The following is a 5,479-nucleotide window of genomic DNA, read 5'->3' as shown; positions in this document are numbered from 1 at the left end:
CACTCTTTCAAGAAAGGTAAGCTGCAGCCAGCCTTGCTCTGCTGGAAGAGTACAAAAGTTCTGAGAAGCTGGTGAGCCAGATTCCTGTCTTGAAGAACTTAACACCAAGAAAGCTAAGTTCCTTCAAACAAAACAGCAGGTTAGCAAGGACAACTGTACAGCTTTCTCAAAGAGGCATACAGTCTCTTTCCTCCTAAGCTAACAAAGAACATAGATTTTACCCTTCCGTTTTTTGTTTATACAGATGCTCAATTAACTATTCCCCAATCAATCAGAGGAAAATTCATCCTCTGAAACCTGGAGACCAATCTACAAATGACAGATATGGAGAAAAAAACAAGCAAACCAATTACAAACAAAAAAGAAAACAAAATAAAATCAACTGCAGCTCACGTCTGAAGAAGGGAGACAAAGACTTTCTTAAAATCACTTTACACATCTATCTTCTTCTTAAACAGCTTTCATGTGTGAAACTTAAAGTATGACCCACAATGCTTCTTCAATAAGGGATATTTAACTACTGAAGGGAAAGAAAGGAGACAGTGGGAATAACATAGCATGTATACCTAAGGTTTTTACCTGGATATCTAGCTGAACACTTCATTTTGAATCCCAGCTGAATCTTGCATTCCCTTGTTTTTGTATTACTATCAGTTCCAAGAGGGCATAAACATGCAGAATAGGACCTAACCTGACCCTTCCTGAACATTCATACTGGCCCTAAGTACATTCCCATAACCAGGAGTGCAGGACATCACGGCAATATATGCCAGCAATTCTACACAACTTCACAGCAGGCTCCAAGAAAGTCACTAAGGTCTCTCCACCCATGCTAAACCTGCCAACCAGTATAAGGAATGATGCACAGGGAGATCGGAGTTTGTCTGATCCAACCTAAACTTCGAGTTGGTCTCATCTAAACTAAACCTCCCCTGATACAGCTTCAGTGGCATGAAGCTGAGTCAGGAGAGACTTAGGTAGGACATTAGGGAAAGGTTGTTCACTCAAGCGGTGGTTGGGCACTGGAACAGGCTCCCCAGGGAAGTGGTGTCACAGCACCAGCCTGACAGAGTTCAAGAAGCGTTTGGACAACACTCTCAGACACAGGGCACGACTCTTGGGATGTCCCATGCAGGGCCAGGAGTTGGACTTGATGATCCTTGTGGACTTGATGATCCCTGTGGGTCCCTTCGAACTCAGCTTATTCTGTGATTCTGTGCCTCTAGTCCTCTTGAAATCAGTACAAGTCTAAGAAGGTTTGTTATAGTTTGTCACTTCCAACCTTCTAACTTCCAAATCCAAACTGACCCTAGGAATAGCACAGTTGAACTCTCAGAACACTGAGCTAACAATACAAATAAAACTGCTTGGTCCAAAATCAGACAAGTACAGAGCCAGCTGAGTGTGTCTGTATCTGACATGGTTAATATACATAATCAATAAAATACCTATAGATAATTCAGATGAACTTTGCAAGATAACTTTCAATACCTGCATCTCAATGTAAGTGGCATTTAGAAATAGAGTTTATGAGAATATTTTAATATATAAAGAAGGCCCAAAATCAAAAATGTTTCAATAATAGTACATCCTACGTGTGGAATAAAAGTAGGCAAGAGGGAAAAAAAGTTAAATGAAGTTAATATGACTGAGATATAGTCAGCACATGGTGAAATGTATCAGCTTCCCTGAACAATAATGAAAAATCTCAGCCTGTTAGCCTTTGCTAAAAATGTCTGAAGGTCCATGTAGTCAGTTGCTGTATTTTCCTCAGACATCAGGATTAGCAAAATGTGAGCAAGAACACCAGCCTTTAATTTTATTCCACTTCCACAGCTAAAAACAGTAAGACTTCCAATAAATTGGAAATTTCCTCTCTTTCAAGACCACACTTGGACTTCTTTTCACACCAGGATCAATTTTCTTCAGTACTCTCATCTTTAGGGTAGTGCAAAAGGGGAACAGATGAGCAAGAATTTAAAAAAACAAACAAACAAACAAAAAAAAACAAATAAACTTTGAACAGATGGGGTAAATATAGAAGAATGCTACAAAAAGACAGAAACTTGACAGGACAGGGACAGGAAACATGGCAAACAAACCAACATATTAGACAAATAGAAACAACAACAAAAAACTATCAAAGTATTTAAATATGCATTGAAAAATATTTTTCCTGTAACATAATTTCTTCTAATCATTAACTACATTGATTTCAGAAGACCAAAAAGCACTGGAAACAACAGAGAATACAACATGAAAGCCATATGCAATAAACAGAATGAGTTATTCAACAGGGTAAGGAATGACCCTGACAAACTTGACCAGAATGCAGAAGCTCTTTTCCTGAAATGGAGATCCAGAGCAATTAAAACACAGCTGTACTGGAGAAAACAAAAAAAAAAGCCCTGACAGGCCTTCTGACATACACCCAAGACTGACGATATTTTCTGTGGTGCTTTAGGAATTACAAGTGCTTACTAGTCTCCTTTCTTTTCAATTCCTGCTCTCAAAATGCATCAGCAGAAATGTCACCAAACATGTTCCCCACAAACCTCAAGTAAGAAGAATATGATTTTAAGTACATAATTCAATAAGGAAGCCAAGCAATACTTTTGTTTATACAAGTTATCTGAAATTCAATTGCTCATCTGAACCATGAAATTTATCCTCATTATAATATACAAGAATATAGATTTCCTTCTCAACATTATGAATGAAAACATTCATTTTAAAAGGCTGTCCAACATAGATACATTTAAATGGTTCATTTACATTTCCAATATCTTATTTAATGCTTGTTGAACACTGATTTTTTATTTTTAAATGCATAGGAATGAACTCATAGCTCTAAGTATTATTTATACATGTGTTATATTTTATGTAGAAATTGCACACAGATGCCAGTTACAAGAACTTAAATTCAGATATTTGTTTGCAGACATGAGGAGAATAATCTGAATTTACTTTTCAAATTATGTTCATTTTGTAAACTGTTGATTGATGAATCTGGTATTTTTGGTAACCTGCAACAACCAGTCTATGTATTATAATGATATACCTTTTGATGGTTAAGAAATGCATGTTTTAATTGTTTTGCATGTCTTTGTACAAGTATGTATATCCTATGTATAGGACAGACAGCAAATAAATAGAAAAAAAATTCCCTTTTTTTAAGCACGGTTACTTTCAGTACAGATATGTTAGTCTGTACTAGAAATTATTAGACAATCAGTCTGTTTCAAGCACGGCTGAAATACAAACCACAAAATGATACATTAAGAGCTATATCCATGTGTTATTCACCACACATGGAGATGAACAGCAGATATCCTTCAACTAAAGAATGAACATCCTTCAACTCTTCTCCAGTCTAGACACTAAGGAAGAGATCTCTAAACAAAGTTCTAACACTTTACAGAGATCTTTTCAAAGAAGTTTACTTTCAGTGTCATAGAATCATAGAATGTTTTGGGTAGGAAGGGACCCTAAGGATGACCCAGCTCCAAACCCCTGCCATGGACAGGGACACCTTCCACTAGACAAGGCTGCACACAAACCCCATCCAACCAGGCCTTGAACACTTCTGGGGACGGGACAACCACCCGTTCTCTGGGCAACCTGTTCCAGTGGCTCACCACCCTCACAGTATAGAATTTCTTCCTAGTATCTAATCCACATCTCTCCACTTCTAATTTAGAACTATTCACATTTGACCTATCTGCCCACATAAAAAGTCACGCTCCTTCCTTTTTATAAGCCCCCTTTAAGTACTCAAAGGTGCTCTAAGAGTCTCCCTGAAGCCTTCTCTTCTCCAGGGTAAACAACCCCAACTCTCTCAGCCTGTCTTCACAGGAGAGGTGCTCCAGCCTCTGATCATCTTTGTGGTACTTGTTGGACCTGCTCTGACAGGTCCTTCTTATGATAGGAGATCCAGACCTGGACACAATGCAGCCATCCAGCCAATTCCTAATCCACCAAGTGGTCCATCCATCAACTCCCTGTCTCTCCAGTTCAGAGACAAGAATGTCATGCAGGACAGTGCCAAATGCATTGCAGAAGTCTAGGTTGATGACATGAGTCACTCTTCCCTCATCCACCACCACTGTACGAAGGCCATCACCTTTGTTGGCATGACAAGTATTCTTCCATTCTGTCACTTGTCTAAGTTCAAGTAAATTTCTGCACTGGGCACTGGAAACCATGTACTATCCCATTCTCCCACCTAGGAACAGCACGGTTAGAGAAAAATTAATTCAAAACCTAATGGTGAATTTGAGAGAAGAATTCAAGGTGCTTCACAAGGCTCTGATCAATTTGTGTGGTTTGTAAGTAGTTTCACTTTTTCTTTATGAAACACCTATACAAGTAGTTGAGAAAATTGAACAGAGTCCTGATCGTGAAACTTTCTAAATATTAGTATCCTCTACAGAGCACACAACTATGCTGACATAGCAAAGAAAGGAACTGTATAGGCACACCTAAACAGCCAGGGAACAAGGAACAGTGTTAGTGCACTAGCATATGATCCCCTTGACCTCAAGCCTACATCACTTCTTAAGATGTCCTGATGTCTCAGGACAGCACTGCACTATTACAAAGATATTATTTCAAAGCTGTCTGCTTAATTCCCACCTAAGTTAAAGTCATGACTTCTGTACCCAAGTAGATTCTCAATGGCTGCAATGGGACTTGACAGAGGTGAAGGGCAGTGTTATGGAACCCAATTACAAGGTGACACAAGCACCTAAATATTCCATACAAAGTACTAGAAAATGTGCAAAGGAAATTATTTTTTTAAAAAAAGAAACCTTACCTGCTGTTGTTGATTTTCCAACTCCCCCTTTGCCAGAAGCCACAACCACCACCTGCTTAACTCCTTCTATGGGCTTCTGCTTTGGCAGCCCTCGTGACAGGATCCGAGCACGTTTGTCCCTCAGAGCCTCATCCCCAGAGCTTGAGGACTAACAAAACCAAAAAGCAAGTCAATGCACATGCACCAACCTGCAGTTTTCACAGAAAAAGCTGACAAGAAGGAACCTACCTGCACACTGAGAAATTTCCCCTACTTGTTTAAAAAAACCATTCTGCACAGGGGCTCTCCCAAAGGGAGTCTGCTTCACAGGCAGACAGGGACTAGGCCTACTTAAAAATAACGCGATTCACATGGTTTTTTTGACAAACACTTAAATATGATTGATTTTAACAGTTAAAGAAAAAAAGAAAAAAAAATTGTGTTGAAATAAACCAAAACACTGCTCTAAAAGTCCGAAGCTTTAAGAAACAGGCTAGACTTGGCGGTCCTTTCGGTACAGCTGTTTCAGGCACAACAAATAGAGCAACAGCGAAGGGGCAGAACCCGAGGTTCTGAGGGCAGGCAGTGCCGGCAGGCAGCTGTCCGAGGGCTCTCGCTGCCCTGAGCCGTGCCACAGGCACCGCACACATGCGGGTGCGCTGGAGCGCGCCGCGCTCCGCTGCT

General features: G+C 39.9%; 1 protein-coding gene across 9 annotated transcripts in view; it reads right to left on the bottom strand.

The window, feature by feature from the left end:
- NUBPL (nucleotide binding protein like) overlaps window positions 1-4,987 on the bottom strand; it is an 88,167-nt gene extending 83,180 nt beyond the window's left edge. For 5 of the 9 annotated variants that reach the window (XM_017742204.1, XM_017742201.1, XM_017742209.1 and 2 more), the window contains exon 1: window positions 4,817-4,873. The gene's annotated coding sequence lies outside the window, so the exon portion shown is untranslated. Of the gene's footprint in view, window positions 1-4,816 lie in introns of all 9 variants that reach the window. The other 4 variants (XM_017742205.1, XM_017742208.1, XM_017742202.1 and 1 more) reach the window with 2 other exon arrangements.
- Window positions 4,988-5,479: the final 492 nt, after the last annotated feature.

This window comes from Corvus brachyrhynchos, unplaced genomic scaffold (assembly GCF_000691975.1).
Source record: "Corvus brachyrhynchos isolate BGI_N302 unplaced genomic scaffold, ASM69197v1 scaffold115, whole genome shotgun sequence".
Taxonomy (NCBI): Eukaryota; Metazoa; Chordata; class Aves; order Passeriformes; family Corvidae; genus Corvus; species Corvus brachyrhynchos.
This window is presented reverse-complemented; position numbering and strand designations above follow the sequence as displayed.